This window comes from Schistocerca gregaria, chromosome 8 (assembly GCF_023897955.1).
Source record: "Schistocerca gregaria isolate iqSchGreg1 chromosome 8, iqSchGreg1.2, whole genome shotgun sequence".
Taxonomy (NCBI): Eukaryota; Metazoa; Arthropoda; class Insecta; order Orthoptera; family Acrididae; genus Schistocerca; species Schistocerca gregaria.
In genome coordinates, this window is record NC_064927.1 from 22,686,551 (window position 1) to 22,711,197 (window position 24,647).

General features: G+C 46.6%; 3 non-coding genes across 3 annotated transcripts; all 3 read right to left on the reverse strand.

Annotated features, from left to right (window-relative positions):
* Positions 1 to 899: 899 nt before the first annotated feature.
* Positions 900 to 972, reverse strand: Trnak-cuu (transfer RNA lysine (anticodon CUU)). The gene has a single exon. It is a non-coding gene; the product is annotated as a tRNA-Lys (tRNA).
* A 1,431-nt stretch (positions 973 to 2,403) lies between these two features.
* Positions 2,404 to 2,476, reverse strand: Trnak-cuu (transfer RNA lysine (anticodon CUU)). The gene has a single exon. It is a non-coding gene; the product is annotated as a tRNA-Lys (tRNA).
* A 15,592-nt stretch (positions 2,477 to 18,068) lies between these two features.
* Trnak-cuu (transfer RNA lysine (anticodon CUU)) lies at positions 18,069 to 18,141 on the reverse strand. Its single transcript has one exon. It is a non-coding gene; the product is annotated as a tRNA-Lys (tRNA).
* Between the last annotated feature and the right edge of the window lie 6,506 nt (positions 18,142 to 24,647).

A 24,647-nucleotide genomic window follows, 5' to 3' on the forward strand; every position in this document is an offset into this window, starting at 1 on the left:
GTCACTGACGACCAAGTGCAACTTGTATATGACTCATCTCGAAACGCTCACACCCCTGATAATTTGTGTTTTCGTTCTACACATCCGCAGCCCTTGCTCTTTCCCACCCATTCATTACATTCAACCTCTTACGTGACCGACCAAAGATAGACTGGGAAACAAGAGCACACACTTTGTGCATACGGAATCGAAGGCAGGGCGTGCCTCGCCGCATTTGCCACGATGGCCATTTCCTACTTCTGCAGAAGCGGCGGCGGCGACGACGACCGCGAGAGGCTCTGACATATGTGAGAAATACATCTATAAAATGTAATTCAGACTGCCTCGTCCCACCTTATGCTGTACCGCTTTGGCAAAGGCTTTATCTGCGCCATTCGCCTTAATCACATCTGAGAGTAATCCTTAATAAAAGGCATATCGCTAATTGTTCGTCATCACAGATACTGTTTGCTATACGGCCACGACGCGCAATTGATTTCCAAAATATGCCCTCTCTTTTGAGGATGGAACTCACGACCCTTGGTTTACTAGTCCAGTGCTCTACCACTGCGCTAAAAAGGCGCAGCCTAGCGGTACTTTTGCGTACTTCGTCCTTACGGTCGTCTGGATCATCAGACTTCAGCTGACAACACTCCATATTACCGACTAATATTTGCAGCTATGGCGACCCATTACTGCTTGGCCACACATCTGACACATAACCGATGTGCTCTCCAAACAACAACACTTGCATTTCAGAACATGTCTTTCACACATGTCTACAAAATCACCTTCACCTTCAAATACAGTTTCTTTGCGACTGACAGAGACGTAGGCAATGTTTGAAGTTGCTATTTCCATTACATCACGTTAATCAGAAAAACGATAATTTACATCTGCAGCGGAACAAAATTCCGTTCCGCCCATCGTGGGGCTCGAACCCACGACCCTGAGATTAAGAGTCTCATGCTCTACCGACTGAGCTAGCCCGGCTGCTTCAGTGAATACTTGCCGGGTAGCACGTCACACAGTACTCGTTTCGGTTGGGTGGTCCCATACAGAATCTCTCCATGCTGCCTAATGTTTTCCTAACGTCACACTCGTCACGTACTTCACTTTTATTTCATAATCATTTCTGAGAGGTAAAGGAATTGCATGACAACCTGCAGAGCTAGTGGCGTCAAAATTAACACTCATACTTGATGTGACTCAAAAGGCGAACGAGTTACTTTCCGACGTTGTTTTAGATGTGCAAGTGCCAGTGGAAACTCGGGGTGACGGCACTCTGCCGACCATTTCGCTAGTTAACACCGGTCTTGTAGTGTGTGTTTCAAGCTCAAGAGCATCTCCAAGCAGAAAATGGTCAACAGCAACATTCAGACGGTTTCGTACTGCTCAAATGCTACATTAAAACGGTATGTTTCTTTTTCAGAACTGATAAAACACGAGCGTGGCAGCATTCGAACCCGTAATCTTCAGATCCGAAGCCCGACGCCTTATCCATTAGGCCACACAGTCACTGACGACCAAGTGCAACTCTTATATGACTCATCTCGAAACGCTCACACCCCTGATAATTAGTGTTTTCGTTCTACACATCCGCTGCCCTAGCTCTTTCCCACCCATTCGTTACATTCAACCTCTTACGTGACCGACCAAAGATAGACTGGGAAACAAGACCACACACTTTGTGCATACGGAATCGAAGGCAGGGCGTGCCTCGCCGCATTTGCCACGATGGCCATTTGCTACTTCTGCAGAAGCGGCGGCGACGACGACGACGACGACGACCGCGAGAGGCTCTGACATATGTGAGAAATACATCTATAAAATGTAATTCAGACTGCCTCGTCCCACCTTATGCTGTACCGCTTTGGCAAAGGCTTTACCTGCGCCATTCGCCTTAATCACATCTGAGAGTAATCCTTAGTAAAAGGCATGTCGCTAATTGTTCGTCATCACAGATACTGTTTGCTATACGGCCACGACGCGTAATTGATTTCCGAAATACGGAATCCTCTTTTGAGGATGGAACTCACGACCCTTGGTTTACTAGTCCAGTGCTCTACCACTGCGCTAAAGAGGCGCGGCCTAGCGGTACTTTTGCGTACTTCGTCCTTACGGTCGTCTGGATCATCAGACTTCAGCTGACAACACTTCATATTACCGACTAATATTTGCAGCTATGGCGACCCATTACTGCTTGGCCACACATCTGACACATAACCGATGTGCTCTCCAAACAACAACACTTGCATTTCAGAACATGTCTTTCACACATGTCTACAAAATCACCTTCACCTTCAAATACAGTTTCTTTGCGACTGACAGAGACGTAGGCAAAGTTTGAAGTTGCTATTTCCATTACATCACGTTAATCAGAAAAACGGTAATTTACATCTGCAGCGGAACAAAATTCCGTTCCGCCCATCGTGGGGATCGAACCGACGACCCTGAGATTAAGAGTCTCATGCTCTACCGACTGAGCTAGCCCGGCTGCTTCAGTGAATACTTGCCGGGTAGCACGTCACACAGTACTCGTTTGGGTTGGGTGGACCCATACAGAATCTCTCCATGCTGCCTAATGTTTTCCTAACGTCACACTCGTCACGTACTTCACTTTTATTTCATAATCATTTCTGAGAGGTAAAGGAATTGCATGACAACCTGCAGAGCTAGTGGCGTCAAAATTAACACTCATACTTGATGTGACTCAAAAGGCGAACGAGTTACTTTCCGACGTTGTTTTAGATGTGCAAGTGCCAGTGGAAACTCGGGGTGACGGCACTCTGCCGACCATTTCGCTAGTTAACACCGGTCTTGTAGTGTGTGTTTCAAGCTCAAGAGCATCTCCAAGCAGAAAATGGTCAACAGCAACATTCAGACGGTTTCGTACTGCTCAAATGCTACATTAAGACGGTACGTTTCTTTTTCAGAACTGATAAAACACGAGCGTGACAGCATTCGAACCTGTAATCTTCAGATCCGAAGTCCGACGCCTTATCCATTAGGCCACACAGTCACTGACGACGAAGTGCAACTTGTATATGACTCATCTCGAAACGCTCACACCCCTGATAATTTGTGTTATCGTTCTACATAGCCGCTGCCCTTGCTCTTTCCCACCCATTCGTTACATTCAACCTCTTACGTGACCGACCAAAGATAGACTGGGAAACAAGACCAAACACTTTGTGCATACGGAATCGAAGGCAGGGCGGGCCTCGCCGCATTTGCAACGATGGCCATTTGCTACTTCTGCAGAAGCGGTGGCGGCGACGACGACGACGACGACGACGACGACGACGACCGCGAGAGGCTCTGACATATGTGAGAAATACATCTATAAAATGTAATTCAGACTGCCTCGTCCCACCTTATGCTGTACCGCTTTGGCAAAGTCTTTATCTGCGCCATTCGCCTTAATCACATCTGAGAGTAATTATAAATAAAAAGCATGTCGTTAATAGTTCGTCATCACAGATACTGTTTGCTATACGGCCACGACGCGCAACTGATTTCCAAAATTCGACTTCCTCCTTTGAGGATGGAACCCACCTTATGCTGTACCGCTTTGGCAAATGCTTTATCAGGGCTATTCGCCTTATTCACATCTGAGAGTAATTCTGAATAAAACGCCTGTCGCTAATTGTTCGTCATCACAGATACTGTTTGCTATAAGGCCACGACGCGAAACTGATTTCCAAAATTTGTCTTCCTCCTCTGAGGATTGAACTTACGACCCCTGGTTTACTAGATCAGTTCTCTACCACTTTTTTTTTTTTTTTTGAGACATTAAAACGTTATGTTTCTTTTTCAGAACTGGAAAAACACGAGCGTGACAGCATTCGAACCTCTAATCTTCAGATCCGAAGTCCGACGCCTCATCCATTTTTTTTTTTAAATTTTGCTTCACCTTTACCATCTTTTTCTTGTTGTTTCATTTTATTTTTCCTTTCTTTTTTTTTGTATTACTTGATATGCCATAGTTTAAAATTTAGGGGTGACACTCGGATTCAGGCCTGCGGAAAGAAAGCGGGCAGGGGTCGAAACCCGAGGCCTGGCCACGATGACTCCACCGTCCTGCTTCCGAATGGCACCTGTACTACGGCGTCGTACTTTCCCCTACTGTCTCGGTTCGTGGTCTCACGTTTGTTTTTCTTGTTCGTCCTAAATATCCACGAAAACTTCAGTCCAGGTTTAGAAAAGTAGTTTACAGAAAGGTGGCCAATCCAGAAACAGTATATAGGAAATCGGCTAACACAGGCGACCTTAGCCAACACCCTCCCTTTCAAATGTCAGGCTAAGCATATTTGCAAAATCTTCACGGAGTCCTGGCATGCGCAATCGGTTCCAGTAAGCAGTATGAATGTACTGTCGAAACGTTAGGTGTTCATCCTCTTCATGACAACTAATAACAAAATGTACGAAGTGTCCAAGCAACAACATAACGGTATTGAGCTTCGTTCGCGGATAAAAGGAAGAATCGGGCCGTACGATGATGTCAATGGTATAAGCGGTTTCGGCAGTCCTAGTGACAAAAGTTAGTTGTTTCCTGAGCCAAGTCCAATTAGCCAGGTGCCCACTGCAGGTGAATCGATGCTCAAGTGTGTCCAGGAGACCACACCGAGTGCAGTTGTCCGTGTCAGAAAGACCAATACGGTGCAGTCGTACGTTGGTGGGGACCAAACCATTAACTACCCTACACCACGTGGACGTCACAGCCATAGTGTGGATCGGCAGACTAACATTCTTCCAGACGTTCTTCCAGGACACTGATGGAGACGCCAGTTCGATTGGATTGGGACCGGCCAGCCCCTCCCAACGGGCAATCAAGCTCTTGGTCGTTGGCACCGGTCGTCGCAAGAAGACGTCACCGAGGTAACTAACCGCAATATAAAATTCCCGGACGTGTTTCAACTTAAAATTGAGGCGACCGACGTCGACAGGTGGAGCAAGGCTCTTCGGACGCAGACCAGTAAAAAGTCTGGATATAATTGAAGTCACTTCTTGCGTAACAATTACAGGCGTGCGGCAGACGTACAAGGCAGATGCCTTGCGACTAATGTCAGTGAGGCCCAAGCCTCCGGAGATACGCGGTTTCGTCATAACCTCGTAACGCAACTTGAATAGATGACCCTTCCATATAAACCTGCTAGACAATTGGCGCAACCGTTTCGCCACCATAATGGGAAGGGGGAACAACTGAGCAACATAATAGGCTTTACATAACACGTATGTGTGTAAAATTCTGATTTTTTGCAAAATGGTAGCAGAGCGCTGCTCATGGACCATCAGAGCCCCCTGTATCTTCTCGGTGACAGATTTCCAATTAAGAGCTGCCATTTTGATAGGACACCGATCAATGGTAATCCCCAATGACGTATGGCGATCGACAAAAGTGGCCCAAGGAACATCAGCATGGCGAAACCCTCGAATATCAAGGAACTTACACTTACCCTGATTAAGACGCGCTCCTGAGACACAACAGTATGCATCGACTGCCCCTTTCAACAATGTGATATCATCACATTGATGGAGGAGAACAACGACATCGTCCGCGTACGCCTTAACAGTGAGCTTCCCACCAGAGAGGGTCATACCCTGAAGCTTGAAAGCAAGAGTCCGAAGCAGCGGTTCCAGGGACAATATGAATAGCGACATAGAGAGCGGACTACCCTGAGGTACCCCTCGGCGGATAGCAAAGGGCGGCGTCAGCTGCCCATTGACTGACACCCGAGCAGTTACTCCCCTATACAAATTACCAAGAACACCACGTGATGAAGCGTTAAAACCTATTGTATCTAAAACATGATCTAAAAACACATGACTGACGTGGTCAAAAGCCTTATAAAAATCGAGGAAAGCAAAGGCACAATGAACGTTTGTAACCGCCGCAACCGAGACAACATCCCGATATTCGGCTACTGGGGTCAGAATAGATCTACCAGGAAGACAACATTGATGTGCATCAATCACACGCCGAAGCAGTGAAGACAATCGACTATTGAGTGCTCTAGCAGCTGTCTTGTAATCAAAGTTCAGCAATGTGAGCGGACGAAGACTGGCAGTAGATAAACGACCAGTGGACTTCGGAATTAAAACAATTTTCCCTACTTTAAAATCGGCAGGCACATCCATCCCCCTGACAATCTCATTTAAAATCTGCGTAAAAGTGCCACCCAGAAGAGGCCAAAAACGGAGATAAAATTCTTTAGGCAGGCCGTCTGGACCCGGCGATTTACCAGACGGAGAGTGAGCAATAAAATCAAAAACATCATCTACCTGCAACTCCCGGAGAAGGTCGCCGTTCGCGTCAGGCGTGATTGTCGCAGGAAGATCCTCAAGGACATCATCAGAAAGTGACGCACCAGAATCATCGGCAGAATAGAGACTAGCGTAATACTGATGAAGAGCACGAGTCATTTCCTCGTGTGCAATAAGCTGTCGTCCATCATCCACCATAAGAGAAGAGATGAAGGAGCGACGACGTCGAGTCTGATGCCGCAGCAGGTGGTACAAAGAAGTCAGTTCACCTTCAACAAGAGAGTGAGGTTTCGACTTTACTCGCAGACCATCCAACTGTCGTCGTTTGAGGGTCAAGAGCTTGACTTTAATACGACGAACATCATGGATCCGCAGAGGAGAAGGACCCGCCGCGTCATACAGTTCACGCAGGACAGAGTAGTAAAATTCATACGTGTTCTTAAAATCACGCGCCCTTGCGGCACAGTAAAAAATCAAAGTCTGACGAATCTTGGGCTTGGCAAACGCAGTCCACCAAACGAGCAAGGAGGGGTAACGCGGGACGGAGCGAAGACATCGCTCCCACACGGCACTTACAACTTCATCAATGGCACTGTCGGCAAGGTGGGAAACATTTAACATCCACTGGGAACGATAAAGTTTTGCTGGTTGGTGACTAAGATTTACAGTTGCAGTAAAAGCACAATGGTCAGAAAAACTAGTAGGAATAACATCGACAGAAAGAATGTTATCACATAAAAAATCAGAGAAGTAGAATCTGTCGAGTCTACTGCATGAGGACGCGGTAAAATACGTAAATTTCACCAGGGTTGGATATTTGTGTTCCCAAACATCAAGCAGGTGCATCGTACGAACCAAGTCATGTAAATCTCGGCAATAGTTAAAATTGGGGGACTGGTCTTCAGGGCGTAAAACACAATTAAAATCGCCTCCGAGCAGGAGACTCCGAGGACTCTTGCGCAAAAATAAGCTCTTCCTTATAAAAGCGCGATCGAGCCACAGTGCGACCCGAACCAGAGGGGGCATACAAAACAACTATGCAGAGATCAAAAAGACGACAACCAATCCCACGGCCAGAGTCAAGGAATTCAATGTCAGTAACAGGAATACCTTCTCGAAAGAAAAGAGCAAGTCCTGTTGAATTTTCCGGTGCGACATTAAAAACAGTTTGAAATCCAGGTAGAGAGAGATCAGAAAACAATACTTCCTGCAAAAATACTACGTCCGCACAGGAGTCGTAGAAAAACTGCCGCAAAGAGGCAATGCGAACGTCGGACTCAATACGGTTAACATTTAAGGTAAGAAAGGTGTATGCTTGAACCATGGAGAGAAAATCGAGAGAAGAAATCACCTACACCGACGCATCAACATCACAGTCCATAGCAGGGGAGACAGAGGCATCCGAGGGAGGGGGACTGCTACCCCCTTCCGCGGATCCCTTACGTTTCGGTTTTTTACGAACAGCATTGACGTTCGGCTGAACGCGCAATTTGCGTCGGCTGACGGGCAAGGAAGCGGCAGCCGCCGATGACGTAGGAGGGTCAAGTTCTGTATCTGACAACACCCGCGCCGGTCCACAGTCAGGGTCCGGGGTCGCGGGGGAAACATCCGACGAAACGGACTGGTCTACACCAGTATTAGCTTCCGGCAAACATGGACTACACGGAGGCGAAACGTGAGCAGGAAGCTCAGAAACTGCTAAGTTGGAAGGAAGCGGAGCAGCTCCGCTGGCAGAGGTGTGGGGCAGCGAAGCAGGAAGTTGTTGCGACTCAAATTATTGTGACAACGAAGTCGGTTCGGAAGGCGGCGCCAACAGGCCCGACCGACGAGCCGACTCGAGAGAAGCCGTGTCGGAAGCCGGAGGGGCGTCAGCAGCCGCTACCGGAACAGCTACTTCTGGGGAACAGGGAGCATCTACACTACTCTGTGGCTCGGAGGATGTCGGTCTCTCGGATTGGGGCATCTCGGGGAGATCCTCATCCGTACTATTTCCATCTTGTGCGCGACGCCGTTTATTATTCAAAAGCGGCTCACCCACCTGAGGAACCGACGGAACAACATCAGATTTGGCACGTAAAGGAAGAAATTCTGTGTCAGGGGCGTGCACAACCTGCGGCTTGGCGCTACTACCACTGGACTGTTCGACACCAAGAGCAGAACCACCTGCAACGAGGTATGCGACCGTTAACTTGCGACGCTGTTGGAGAGAATTTTTTAACACAAAAACCCTCCGCAGACAGTTGGTACGCACATGGGCACTCTCATTACACAAAAAACAGGTGCCAACCTGACCACTATATGTTACATGGACACGATATCCACCGATCTGCAGGTGCGAGGGAATATTCTGCTTCACGTGCATTTCGACGGAACGAATGCCACTGCAACACTGCAGGCGATGTTGGCTGGACCAGCGTTCAAGGCGAATACTCTTAACATCACCATACTTGAGTAAACCTACCTTAAGATACACATTATCCACCTCCGTCGGAAGGTTGTAAACACGAACACTGCTGTACGTAATGGAAGCATTTGAAAGCAGTACGGTACTGACAGAATCATCCCGATGCCGAAAGAGAACCTGATGACCAAATTTGAAAATGAGTTTATCAACCTGAAGGGGGTCCATAAATTTAACAAAGAAAACATAGAGTTGTATATCAAAATATGCAGTGTGCACCTGATCCGAATTAATGCCAAGGGTATCTACTAACCAATCATGAATCTCAAGGGAACTAGGTTGCACATGGCGGGTGGACTTGTCGAAAGCAATACTAACTGCAGCCTGACGAGGAATAACCTGAGACGACATTTTCAAAAACTACACCGTCTAAACCGCTACACAAAAAACACTGAAATACACACAGAAAGTAACACAAGGAACGAAGCAACGACTGAGAAAAACTTACAGAAGGTACAACACTACACGTAAACAAACGATATCCCACTATACGTAACGCTACGGCGGAGCGGAAGACTAGGCACGTCCACACTGCACGGCGTCTGAAGCGGAACTTCACTGAGCTAAAGAGGCGCGGAGTAGCGGTACTTATGCGTACTTCGTCCTTCCGGTCGTCTGGATCATCAGACTTCAGCTGACAACACTTCATATTACCGACTAATATTTGCATCTATGGCGACACATTACTGCTCGGCTACACATCTGACACGAAAATGGTCCACAGCAACATTCAGACGGTTTCGTACTGCTCAATCGCAATACATTAAAACGGTATGTTTCTTTTTCAGAACTGATAAAACACGAGCGTGACAGCATTCGAACCTGTAATCTTCAGATACGAAGTACGACGCCTTATCCATTAGGCCACACGGTCACTGACCACCAAGTGCAACTTGTATATGACTCATTCCGAAACGCTCACACCCCTGATGATTTGTGTTTTCGTTCTACACAGCCGCTGCCCCTTGCTCTTTCCCACCCATTCGTTACATCCAACCTCTTACGTGACTGACCAAATATAGACAGGGAAACAAGACCACACACTTTGTGCATACGGAATCGAAGGCAGGGCGTCCCTCGCTGCATTTGCTACGATGGCCATTTGCTACTTCTGCAGAAGCGGCGGCGACGACGCCGACGACGACGACGACGACGACGACGAGAGGCTCTGACATATGTGAGAAATACATCTATAAAATGTAATTCAGACTGCCTCGTCCCACCTTATGCTGTACCGCTTAGGCAAAGGCTTTATCTGCGCCATTCGCCTTAATCACATCTGAGAGTAATTCTTAATAAAAGGCATGTCGATTATTGTTCGTCATCACAGATACTGTTTGCTATACGGCCACGACGCGCAACTGATTTCCAAAATTCGACTTCCTCCTTTGAGGATGGAACTCACGACCTTTTGTTTACTAGACTAGCGCTCTACCACTTTTTTTTTTCTCTAACCCACAATCCCCGGTTTAGGAGAGCGATGCCTTATCCATTTTTTTTTACAGTTTCCTTGCGACTGACAGAGACGTAGGCAAAGTTTAAAGTTGCTATTTACATTACATCATGTTAATCAGAAAAACTGTAATTTACATCTGCAGCGGAAGAAAAATTCCGTTCCGCCCAGCGTGTGGTTCGGACCCACAATCCTGGGATTAAGAGTCTCACGCTCTACCGACTTATTTTTTTTTTTTAATTTTATTCATCCATGCATGTCACATGTGCGCGAAACTTTCTGCTCGTTTGTACGCAAAATCGCACGAAGCCGGTAGGATACGAACCTACGCTCCCAGAAGGAATCTGATGTCGAGTCAGACGCCTTAATCACTGTTTTTTTTCCCTACCACTTTTTTTTAACCAATTTTGTTTCTCATTTTTTTAAAGCCAGGTATCCTAGCCACTTTTCCTTTAGTCTGGCGCCTTGGACCGCTTTTTATTGTTTTTTATAAGGATGCATATCAGTAGGCGCATGACGGGGACAACGAGGGCAGGGGTCAAAGAACTCGAGGCCTGGCCACGATGCCCCCACCATCACTGCTACCGAATGGCTCCTTCAGTGCATTTTAATTGTTATAGAAAAGCGGGTATAGTCGTGTATATTTTTCGCCTGCTCTCTTTATTGTGGTAAGGAGCACTGGTTGTACGACATCTGGGGGTGAGATCCCATTGCAAAGCCGTCATTCGAGTTTTCAGTCAACAGACTTTCGAGTAAGAAACATGTGATTATACTGCCATATACAGCGAGCATTTATGAGACACTTATTGGGGGGCAGACGTAACACGAATGGATAATAGAAGAGGCATTTCCTTCATCTTGAACGTAGATTCATACTTCACTTCTTCATTACCCCTAAAATAGTACATTTAGTGTTAGACTGTGCGCTTTAACCAACACCTATTCGTTCGAAAAAAATGATCAACATGTTTCCATACATTTTCCTGTGGTCTGCATATTGCTGAATGTTGCTGTACTCCATTTGCATAAAAAGCTTGAATTCCGTTTCGTCGTCACCACCTATTTTATTGATAATGTAATGGACAAACTGTCCCATTAACCAGTGTATTGCATTATTTTTGGTTTTCGGGTAATATTTAGTTTCAGGTCTGAAAAGCACCATAGGAGTAATGGAATTGGGTGACGTTCGTTGCAGTAGTGCAAGACTTTTCCTGAGCCAATGCCAATTGTTGAGATTTCCAGCACATGTAAATCTATGAATCACAGTGTCAACTAGTTTACATTTCTGACATAAGGGGGTTTCAGCTTTCCCAATTTTATAAAGCCGCTCGTTGGTGCTGACAATATTATTGACGGCTTTGTACCATGCCGTTACCACATCTGAATTGAGCCCGTTAAAACTAATATTCTCCCAAATGGCATCCCAGTTGTGACTCATATATTTCGTGGCAATTTTATTTTGTCCTTCATATTGTTGTCTTTGTCTCATGATATCTCTGGCTGTAATGTGCAGTGAAGTTCTGAGTTTCTCGTTAACATAGCTCAATCCTGTGTACAAGATCCTAACGTATCGCAGTCGGGGGTTAATTTTTTGTACGTCTGCCGGTGGTTGAAGGCTTTCTGGTTGGACACATTTAAACAATTGTGTAGTAATACTGCCGGGGTTGGCGTGAAATATGTTTAAAGACCTTTTTATGAAAAGCGCAGAAGCTTTATTGCGTATGTCTACCAGTCCGAGGCCTTCATTTCTAGGATGTAAAGTCGCAGTTCTTAGGTTAACCCTGAAGATTTCCCCCTTCCATAAGAAATTTGCAACCCTCGACATTATTTTCTGAGCTATCAACTTCGGCAAGGGAAAAACTTGTGCCATATAGAATGCCTTTGAGAGAATGCATAAGTTAATGAACCTGACCCTCTGAACCTGGTTCATAAGTCGTTGTGAGTTCTCAATAAGTCCCCCTTGAATCTTTGTTAAAACCTCTTTCCAATTGAGGGCTGTCATCCTCATTGGACATGCCGTCAGGATTGTCCCCAGGGTTTTATGTTTGGTAACTGACTTCGCCCAATCGATTTGTATCCGTTCAAGACACCGCATTCCCAGGATTGTAATTTTATTTTCGTTTGTTGTCGCACCCGATGCGTGGCAGTAGTTTTGAAGAATGGCCCCTAGTGGAATTACATCATCTTGCCCTCTTATGACGACACCAACATCGTCAGCATAGGCTCTCACTACAGTTTTCCTGCCAGTTATAGTTATGCCCTTTAACCTTTCATGAACACTTCTTAAAAAGGGCTCTAACGACACAACAAACAAAAACATAGATAATGGACTTCCCTGTGGGATGCCGCGGTTTATTTGAATTTGCCGCGTCAGCTGACAGTTGACAGCTAATTTAGCGTTCAGACCAGTAGCAACGTTTTTTATAACATTAACTGTTTTGTGGACGAGTCCCATTTTTGTCAGTACCTCAAATAGGAAGCGGTGATTCACCGAGTCGAAAGCCGTAGTAAAATCTATAAAAAGTAAAGCACGTTTTATATTGGAAACCGATGCTAAGGCGATGATGTCTCTATATTCAGAAATCGTATTAAAAATACTTCTATTTGCTGCACATGACTGATGTTGACTAATTAATTTGTCGGTCAGAGGGGAAAGTCTCTTTTTTAAAATCCTGCATACTACACTCCTGGAAATTGAAATAAGAACACCGTGAATTCATTGTCCCAGGAAGGGGAAACTTTATTGACGCATTCCTGGGGTCAGATACATCACATGATCACACTGAAAGAACCACAGGCACATAGACACAGGCAACAGAGCATACACAATGTCGGCACTAGTACAGTGTATATCCACCTTTCGCAGCAATGCAGGCTGCTATTCTCCCATGGAGACGATCGTAGAGATGCTGGATGTAGTCCTGTGGAACTGCTTGCCATGCCATTTCCACCGGGCGCCTCAGTTGGACCAGCGTTCGTGCTGGACGTGCAGACCGCGTGAGACGACGCTTCATCCAGTCCCAAACATGCTCAATGGGGGACAGATCCGGAGATCTTGCTGGCAAGGGTAGTTGACTTACACCTTCTAGAGCACGTTGGGTGGCACGGGATACATGCGGACGTGCATTGTCCTGTTGGAACAGCAAGTTCCCTTGCCGGTCTAGGAATTGTAGAACGATGGGTTCGATGACGGTTTGGATGTACCGTGCACTATTCAGTGTCCCCTCGACGATCACCATAGGTGTACGGCCAGTGTCGGGGATCGCTCCCCACACCATGATGCCGGGTGTTGGCCCTGTGTGCCTCGGTCGTATGCAGTCCTGATTGTGGCGCTCACCTGCACGGCGCCAAACACGCATACGACCATCATTGGCACCAAGGCAGAAGCGACTCTCATCGCTGAAGACGTCACGTCTCCATTCGTCCCTCCATTCACGCCTGTCGCGACACCACTGGAGGCGGGCTGCACGATGTTGGGGCGTGAGCGGAAGACGGCCTAACGGTGTGAGGGGCCGTAGCCCAGCTTCATGGAGACGGTTGCGAATGGTCCTCGCCGATACCCCAGGAGCAACAGTGTCCCTAATTTGCTGGGAAGTGGCGGTGCGGTCCCCTACGGCACTGCATAGGATCCTACGGTCTTGGCGTGCACCCGTGCGTCGCTGCGGTCCGGTCCCACGTCGACGGGCACGTGCACCTTCCGCCGACCACTGACGACAACATCGATGTACTGTGGAGACCTCACGCCCCACGTGTTGAGCAATTCGGTGGTACGTCCACGCGGCCTCCCGCATGCCCACTATACGCCCTCGCTCAAAGTCCGTCAACTGCACATACAGTTCACGTCCACGCTGTCGCGGCATGCTACCAGTGTTAAAGACTGCGATGGAGCTCCGTATGCCACAGCAAACTGGCTGACACTGACGGCGGCGGTGCACAAATGCTGCGCAGCCAGCGCCATTCGACGGCCAACACAGCGGTTCCTGGTGTGTCCGCTGTGCCGTGCGTGTGATCATTGCTTGTACAGCCCTCTCGCAGTGTCCGGAGCAAGTATGGTGGGTCTGACACACCGGTATCAATGTGTTCTTTTTTCCATTTCCAGGAGTGTATTTTGTAGTCAGAGTTTAAAAGTGAAATAGGGCGGTAATTGTTTAAACTTTTCGTCCCTTTGTTTTTCGGTAGAAGTACAATTTTGCTGTCTTTAAAATCTGCAGGTATCGTCTGCTCGTTAAAAATCTCATTGCAATGCATGTAAACGTGTCACCAATTAAAAACCAGAACTTTCTGTAAAATTCTACAGGGAGTCCGTCGGGTCCAGCAGATTTATTCACCGGGGACTTGGTTATTGTCTCACGAACCTCTTCGTTACTGACTTCAGAAAGGATTTCGTCGTTTTCAGAACTTGTCAATTGTGGGGATAAAACACTGAAAAACTCTTGCAGAGACCCCTCGTGAGGTGGGCTGGAGGAATATAATGCATAGTAGTACTGGTATACTGCATTTAGAATCTCCTTCTGAGACGTCAGTGTTGTCCCATTGGGGGTTTTAAGTTCACTAATAACATTGCGTCGCCTATTCTTTGCATGCCGAAGCAGATTATATAAGGATGTTGTTTCATCATCTACCACCGACTTCGCCTTTGACTTCAGTTTTAAACCTTCCATCTGTTGTCTTTTAATGGCGAGTAATTTCGCTTTGGTGTGTCTGATGTCTTGTAATCTAATGGTTGACACGTTTGCCTGTTCATAGAGGTCTCGCAACAAACTGTAATAAAATTCCATACTGTTTTTTAACTCCCACGCTGTTTCACTGCTGTATCTGATATACACTTTTCTCAGTCTCGGCTTTGCAACCTTAATCCACCAGTCTAATACTGTGGGGTGCCTCTCGATCGATCGCAGACATAAGGTCCACGCATCCGATACCGCGTCTGCCAAATCTTGCTCTTTTAAGAGAGAGACATTTAGATGCCACTGGTTCCTAAAAATCTGAATCGGCTGTGGAGCTAAATTAATGCACGCCTTCATACTGCAGTGGTCACTAAAATATACAGGTACGATTTCTGAATTTAGTAGACATCTTTCCAAGTTTTGGGAAACATAGATTCTGTCTATTCTACTGCGCGAAGTCTGTGTTATATACGTATATTCAACCTTCGTTGGATATTTTACTTCCCATGCGTCCTTAAGTTTTAGGTCGGTTACTAGGCGTTTAAGTTCTAAAGAACCGTTAAAATGTGGTTGTTGATCTTTACGATTTAACACACAGTTAAAATCACCGCCCATTATAAAACTGTTTGGGTTTCGACGTAATAAATATATAAGTTCCTCTTTATAAAATGCTGCCCTGTCCTGTCTATTACTATTTCCTGAGGGCGCGTATAAGTTAATCAATGTGGTACCTAAAACGTTAATACTAATTGCCCTTCCAGATTCCAACCGCTCCACTTGAGATACGGGAATCCCTTCCCTGAGCAGAACCGCTGTTCCTGTATGTGTGTCACAAGATACGTTAACAATTGCGGTGTATCCTGGTATTACAAATTCCGTCGTTACAACCTCCTGTAGCAAAGCGATATCGGTTCCAGAGTCATACAAAAATTCCTTGAGAGCAGCTAGCTTTAATGAGGTTCGAATTTTATTTATATTGATCGTTGTGATAGAGTATGCTTGCATCCCTAACTTGCTATTGGCCACGGACAAAGTTGGTCAAAAAAAAAACTGTTGTACTTTTGGTATGCTGAAATCCGGTTTAGAACTACAGTCATTCAGAACTTGGTAGCAGTCCTAGTAACACGGTCGCTAAACGTTAGTGTGTCTGCCATTGTCATCACGCACCTTAGTACTGAGGGGCTGTTCGACATTGAGTGTGTCAGGAGGCTCATCTGGAGCACCTTCTCTGACAATTTCATATCGTATATTTTTCTGTGATTACACGTCCGACTTGTCCGCTTTTTGTTTGGCTTGGGTGCGAGAAACAGTAAGATTCGGTTGTGGTTTTAGCGTACGGCGGTGGACGCCGTGAAAACCCTGACCTGATTTTGTTGTGGCAACACTCGACGCGGCCGCTTCAGCAGCAGTGTCTAGAGAGACCTGGTTTGTAAACACTGCCTGCTGTTTACATGCTACCTTCGGTTGTTGTGACGCTTGCGACGGTGTTTGCTTATTTTCCGGTTCAGGAGTAAACACTTTCACTTGTTTACACTCTGGTGCCGGTTGCTGTGCTGTTGCGGTGTCGCGGTGTTGTTGTTCTACCGCTTCCGCGAACTTCCCGTTGGTAAACAGCTGATTATCGCTGTTTACAGCTGGGCAAGTTGTCACTGCTTGGGGGACTTCTACTTTCTCGCTGTCGGCAGCTGCCGTTGCATTTTCTGGCAGTGAGCGAGATGTATCAGAAACTGCAATTAAATCTACTTGCATTCCGTCTTGGGGCACATGCAGATTTTCATCGCCAGCTTTCTGTTTACGTACAGCAGGAGATTGTCGGGAGGTGTCATCATCAGAATGATCATCTGTATGTTCAAGTGGTCGTTTCTTGGTTAGTACGTCTAACTCACGGGCAGAGAAATCACAATTGAAGCGTGTTACCAGGGGTGGAAAATCATTGCCATCAACAGCAATAGTTCCAATACTAGGTACAGGATCCGAACCCTCACCCTGTTTGGCCGTGTTATCGGTTGCCAAAACTTCGCTCAAGGTCATCTTGCGGCGTTGGACTAAATTTGTTTTTAGTACAAAGACACGACGGGGACAGTCCTGCCTTAAATGACCCGATTCATTGCATATATGGCACGTAGGGGTTTGACCACTATAAATCACGTGTGCTTTATGCCCGTCAGCAGTTATATGAGATGGGATATTCGTCTTTACTTCCATCTCTACCGAACGAATACCATTGAAGCTCTGAATTTTAAATTGCTTCGACCAACGTTCATTAACTATATCCTTTACCTCAACATATTGAGACAGGGCAACCTTGATTTTCTCATTATCTATCTCGATAGGTAAATTTAACACCCGCACAGATCTATAAAGAGCATCAGCTCTCCTGATAGCCACTTTACTTGTAGTGCCGTCTCTATGCAAAAATTCGACATGATACCCGAATTTTCCAATAATTTTATCGACCGAAACGGGATATAAAAACTTTATGAAAACACAGTCATTGTCAGTATCTAGCTGAGTGGTATGAACCATATCAGAATTTATGCCAAATACCTGATCAAGCCAATCATGAATTTCCAGAGGAGTCGGCTGAACACGTCGTGTTTCCTTAGCGAAGGCAAAAACCAGCGTATTCTTCCTCACAGTTGTAGCCATGGTAAGAAGTAATCAAGGGGAGATTCCGGTAATTACCTAAAACTCCACAAACGACAAATAATCGTCGGTAGAAAAACACAAAAACAGAACAAAGGAGGCAGAAAAAACACGAGTTACACACGAAGAAAATCACAAAACTCAAAAACACCGAAACGCAATGGTAAACACTGGCAAAACACTGACTACACGCAGCAACGGTGACACTTCCGTTCGCGTCGGCAGCTAGAGCCAGAATGAGACTGAGCTAAAGAGGCGCGGCCTAGCGGTACTTTTGCGTACTTCGTCCTAACGGTCGTCTGGATCATCAGAATTCAGCTGACAACACTTCATATTACCGACTAATATTTGCAGCTATGGGGACCCATTACTGCTTGGCTACACATCTGACACGTAACCGATGTTCTCTCCAAACAACAACACTTGCATTTCAGAACATGTCTTCCACACATGTCTACAAAATCACCTTCACCTTCAAATACAGTTTCCTTGCGACTGACAGAGACATAGGCAAAGTTTAAAGTTGCTATTTCCATTACATCACGTTAATCAGAGAAACGGTAATTTACATCTGCAGCGGAACAAAATTCCGTTCCGCCCAGCGTGGGGCTCGAACCCACGACTCTGAGATTAAGAGTTTCATGCTCTACCGACTGAGCTACGCAGGCTGCTTCGGTAAATACTTGCCGGGTAGCACGTCACACAGTACTAGTTTGGGTTGGGTGGTCCCATACAGAATCTCTCCATGCTGCCTAATGTTTTCCTAACGTCACACACGTCACGTACTTCACTTTTATTTCATAATTATTTCTGAGAGGTAAAGGAATTGCATGAAAACCTGCAGAGCTAGTGGCGTCAAAATTAACACTCATACTTGATGTGACTCAAAAGGTGAATCAGTTACTTTCCGACGTTGTTTTAGATGTGCAAGTGCCAGTGAAAACTCGCGATGACGGCACTCTGCCGACCATTTCGCTAGTTAACACCGGTCTTGTTGTGTGTGTTTCAAGCTCAAGAGCATCTCCAAGCAGAAAATGGTCAACAGCAACATTCAGACGGTTTCGTACTGCTCAATTGCTACATTAAAACGGTATGTTTCTTTTTCAGAACTGATAAAACACGAGCGTGACATCATTCGAACCTGTAATCTTCAGATCCGAAGTCCGACGCCTTTTCCATTTTTTTTTTTTTTTTTGCCTTCCCTGTTTTGCATGTTGTTTCATTTTATTTTTCCTTTCTTTTTTTTTTGTATTACTTGATATGCCATTGTTTAAAATTTAGGGGTGACACTCAGATTCAGGCCTGCGGAAACAAAGCGGGCAGGGGTCGAAACCCGAGGCCTGGCCACGATGACTCCACCGTCCTGTTTCCGAATGGCACCTGTACTACGGCGTCGTACTTTCCCCTACTGTCTCGGTTCTTGGTCTCACGTTTGTTTTTCTTGTTCGTCCTAAATATCCACGAAAACTTCAGTCCAGGTTTAGAAAAGTAGCTTACAGAAAGGTGGCAAATCCAGAAACAGTATATAGGAAATCGGCTAACAAAGGCGACCTTAGCCAACACCCTCCCTTTCAAATGTCAGGCTAAGCATATTTACAAAATCTTCACGGAGTCCTGGCATGCGCAATCGGTTCCAGTAAGCAGTAAGAATGTACTGTCGAAACGTTGGGTGTTCATCCTCTTCATGACAAATAATAACAAAATGTACGAAGTGTCCAAGCAACCACATAACGGTATTGAGCTTCTTTCGCGGATAAAAGGAAGAATCGGACCGTACGATGATGTCAATGGTATAAGCGGTTTCGGCAGTCCTAGTGACAAAAGCCAGTTGTTTCCTGAGCCAAATCCAATTAGCAAGGTGCCCACTGCAGGTGAATCGATGCTCAAGTGTGTCCAGGAGACCACACCGAGTGCAGTTGTCCGTGTCAGAAAGACCAATACGGTGCAGTCGTACGTTGGTGGGGTCCAAACCATTAACTACCCTACACCACGTGGACGCCACAGCCATGGTGTTGATCGGCAGACTTTCTTCCAGACGTTCTTCCATGACACTGATGGAGACGCCAGTTCGATTGGATTGGGACCGGCCAGCCCCTCCCAACGGGCAATCCAGCTCTTGGTCGTTGGCACCGGTCGTCGCAAGAAGACGTCACCGAGGTAACTAACCGCAATATAAAATTCCCGGACGTGTTTCAACTTAAAATTGAGGCGACCGACGTCGACAGGTGGAGCAAGGCTCTTCGGACGCACAACAGTAAAAAGTCTGGATGTAATTGAAGTCACTTCTTGCGTAACAATTACAGGCGTACGGCAGACGTACAAGGCAGATGCCTTGCGACTAATGTCAGTGAGGCCCAAGCCTCCGGAGATACGCGGTTTCGTCATAACCTCGTAACGCAACTTGAATAGATGACCCTTCCACATAAACCTGCTAGACAATTGGCGCAACCGTTTCGCCACCATAATGGGAAGGGGGAACAGCTTAGCAACATAATAGGCTTTACATAACATGTATGTGTCTAAAATTTTGATTTTTTGCAAAATGGTAGCAGAGCGATGCTCATGGACCATCAGAGCCCCCTGTATCTTCTCGGTGACAGATTTCCAATTAAGAGCTGCCATTTTGATAGGACACCGATCAATGGTAATTCCCAATGACGTATGGCGATCGACAAAAGTGGCCCAAGGAACATCAGCATGGCGAAACCCTCGAATATCAAGGAACTTACACTTACCCTGATTAAGACGCGCTCCTGAGACACAACAGTATGCATCGACTGCCCCTTTCAACAATGTGATATCATCACGTTGACAGAGGAGAACAACGACATCGTCCGCGTACGCCTTAACAGTGAGCTTCCCACCAGAGAGGGTCATACCCTGAAGCTTGAAAGCAAGAGTCCGAAGCAGCGGTTCCAGGGACAATATGAATAGCGACATAGAGAGCGGACTACCCTGAGGTACCCCTCGGCGGATAGCAAAGGGCGGCGTCAGCTGCCCATTGACTGACACCCGAGCAGTTATTCCCCTATACAAATTACCAAGAACACCACGTGATGAAGCGTTAAAACCTATTGTATCTAAAACATGATCTAAAAACACATGACTGACGTGATCAAAAGCCTTATAAAAATCGAGGAAAGCAAAGGCACAATGAACGATTGTAACCGCCGCAACCGAGACAACATCCCGATATTCGGCTACTGGGGTCAGAATAGATCTACCAGGAAAACAACATTGATGTGCATCAATCACACCCCGAAGCAGTGAGGACAATCGACTATTGAGTGCTCTAGCAGCTGTCTTGTAATCATAGTTCAGCAATGTGAGCGGACGAAGATTGGCAGTAGATAAACGACCAGTGGACTTCGGAATTAAAACAATTTTCCCTACTTTAAAATCGGCAGGCACATCCATCCCCCTGACAATCTCATTAAAAATCTGTGTAAAAATGCCACCCAAAAGGGGCCATAAACGGAGATAAAATTCTTTAGGCAGGCCGTCTGGACCCAGCGATTTACCGGACGGAGAGTGAGCAATAAAGTCAAAAACATCATCTACCTGCAACTCCCGGAGAAGGTCGCCGTTCGCGTCAGGCGTGATCGTCGCAGGAAGATCCTCAAGGACATCATCAGAAAGTGACGCACCAGAATCATCGGCAGAATAGAGACTAGCGTAATACTGATGAAGAGCACGAGTCATATCCTCCTGTGCAATAAGCTGTCGTCCATCATCCACCATAAGAGAAGAGATGAAGGAGCGACGACGTCGAGTCTGATGCCGCAGCAGGTGGTACAAAAAAGTCAGTTCACCTTCAACAAGAGAGTGAGGTTTCGACTTTACTCGCAGACCATCCAACTGTCGTCGTTTGAGGGTCAAGAGCTTGGCTTTAATACGACGAACATCATGGATCCGCAGAGGAGAAGGACCCGCCGCGTCATACAGTTCACGCAGGACAGAGTAGTAAAATTCATACGTGTTCTTAAAATCACGCGCCCTTGCGGCACAGTAAAATATCAAAGTCTGACGAATCTTGGGCTTGGCAAACGCAGTCCACCAAACGAGCAAGTAGTGGTAACGCGGGACAGAGCGAAGACATCGCTCCCACACGGCACTTGCAACTTGATCAATGGCACTGTCGGCAAGATGGGAAACATTTAACATCCACTGGGAACGATAAAGTTTTGCTGGTTGGTGACTAAGATTTACAGTTGCAGTAAAAGCACAATGGTCAGAAAAACTAGTAGGAATAACATCGACAGAAAGAATGTTATCACATAAAAAATCAGAGAAGTAGAATCTGTCGAGTCTACTGCATGAGGACGCGGTAAAATACGTAAATTTCACCAGGGTTGGATATTTGTGTTCCCAAACATCACGCAGGTGCATCGTACGAACCAAGTCATGTAAATCTCGGCAATAATTAAAATTGGGGGACTGGTCTTCAGGGCGTAAAACACAATTAAAATCGCCTCCGAGCAGGATACTCCGAGGACTCTTGCGCAAAAGATAAATAAGCTCTTCCTTATAAAAGCGCGATCGAGCCACAGTGCGACCCGAACCAGAGGGGGCATACAAAACAACTATGCAGAGATCAAAAAGACGACAACCAGTCCCACGGCCAGAGTCAAGGAATTCAATGTCAGTAATAGGAATACCTTCTCGAAAGAAAAGGGCAGTTCCTGTTGAATTTTCCGGTGCGACATTAAAAACAGTTTGAAATCCAGGTAGAGAGAGATCAGAAAACAATACTTCCTGCAAAAATACTACGTCCGCACAGGAGTCGTAAAGAAACTGCCGCAAAGAGGCAATGCGAACGTCGGACTCAATACGGTTAACATTTAAGGTAAGAAAGGTGTATGCTTGAACCATGGAGAGAAAATCGAGAGAAGAAATCACCTACACCGACGCATCAACATCACAGTCCATAGCAGGGGAGACAGAGGCATCCGAGGGAGGGGGACTGCTACCCCCTTCCGCGGATCCCTTACGTTTCGGTTTTTTACGAACAGCATTGACTTTCGGCTGAACGCGCAATTTGCGTCGGCTGACGGGCAAGGAAGCGGCAGCCGCCGATGACGTAGGAGGGTCAAGTTCTGTATCTGACAACACCCGCGCCGGTCCACAGTCAGGGTCCGGGGTCGCGGGGGAAACATCCGACGAAACGGACTGGTCTACACCAGTATTAGCTTCCGGCAAACATGGACTACACGGAGGCGAAACGTGAGCAGGAAGCTCAGAAACTGCTAAGTTGGAAGGAAGCGGAGCAGCTCCGCTGGCAGAGGTGTGGGGCAGCGAAGCAGGAAGTTGTTGCGACTCAAATTGTTGTGACAACGAAGTCGGTTCGGAAGGCGGCACCAACAGGCCCGACCGACGAGCCGACTCGAGAGAAGCCGTGTCGGAAGCCGGAGGGGCGTCAGCAGCCGCTACCGTTACAGCTACTTCTGGGGAACAGGACGCATCTACACTACTCTGTGGCTCGGAGGATGTCGGTCCCTCGGATTGGGGCATCTCGGGGACATCCTCATCCGTACTATTTCCATCTTGTGCGCGACGCCGTTTATTATTCAAAAGCGGCACACCCACCTGAGGAACCGACGGAACAACATCAGATTTGGCACGTAAAAGAGGAAATTCTGTGTGAGGGGCGTGCACAACCTGCGGCTGTGCGCTACTACCACTGGACTGTTCGACACCAAGAGCAGAACCACCTGCAACGAGGTCAGCGACCGTTAACTTGCGACGCTGTTGGAGAGAATTTTTTAACACAAAAACCCTCCACGGACAGTTGGTACGCACGTGGCCACTCTCATTACACAAAAAACAGGTGCCAACCTGACCACTATATGTTACATGGACACGATATCCACCGATCTGCAGGTGCGAGGGAATATTCTGCTTCACGTGCATTTCGACGGAACGAATGCCACTGTAACACTGCAGGCGATGTTGGCTGGACCAGCGTTCAAGGCGAATACTCTTAACATCACCATACTTGAGTAAACCCTCCTTACGATACACATTATCCACCTCCGGCGGAAGGATGTAAACACGAACACTGGTGTACGTAATGGAAGCATTTGAAAGCAGTACGGTACTGACAGAATCATCCCGATGCCGAAAGAGAACCTGATGACCAAATTTGGAAATAATTTTATCAACCTGAAGGGGGTTAATAAATTTAACAAAGAAAACATAGAGTTCAGTATCAAAATATGCAGTGTGCACCTGATCCGAATTAATGCCAAGGGTATCTACTAACCAATCATGAATCTCAAGGGAACTAGGTTGCACATGGCGGGTGGACTTGTCGAAAGCAAAACTAACTGTAGCCTGACGAGGAATAACCTGAGACGAAGTTTTCAAAAACTACGCGGTCTAAACCGCTACACAAAAAACACTGAAATACACACAGAAAGTAACACAAGGAACGAAACAACGACGGAGAAAAACTTACAGAAGGTACAACTCTACACGTAAACAAACGATATCCCACTATACGTAACGCTACGGCGGAGCGGAAGAGTAGGAACGTCCACACTGCACGGCGTCTGAAGCGGAACTGACCATTAGGCCACACGGTCACTGACCGCCAACTTGTATATGACTCATCTCGAAACACTCACACCCCTGATGATTTGTGTTTTCGTTCTACACAGCCGCTGCCCCTTACTCATTCCCACCCATTCTTTACATTCAACCTCTTACGTGACCGACCAAATATAGACTGGGAAACAAGACCACACACTTTGTGCATACGGAATGGAAGGCTGGGCGTCCCTCGCCGCATTTACTATGATGGCCATCTGCTACTTCTGCAGAAGCGGCGTCGGCGGCGACGACCGCGAGAGGCTCTGACATATGTGAGAAATACATCTATAAAATGTAATTCAGACTGCCTCGTCCCACCTTATGCTGTACCACTTTGGCAAAGGCTTTATCTGCGCCATTCGCCTTAATCACATCTGAGGGTAATTCTTAATAAAAGGCATGTCGCTAATTGTTGGTCATCACAGATACTGTTTGCTATACCGCCACCACGCGCAACTGATTTCCAAAATTCGACTTCCTCCTTTGAGGATGGAATTCACGACCCTGAGCTAAAGAGGCGCGGCCTAGCGGTACTTTTGCGTACTTCGTCCTTACGGTCGTCTGGATCATCAGACTTCAGCTG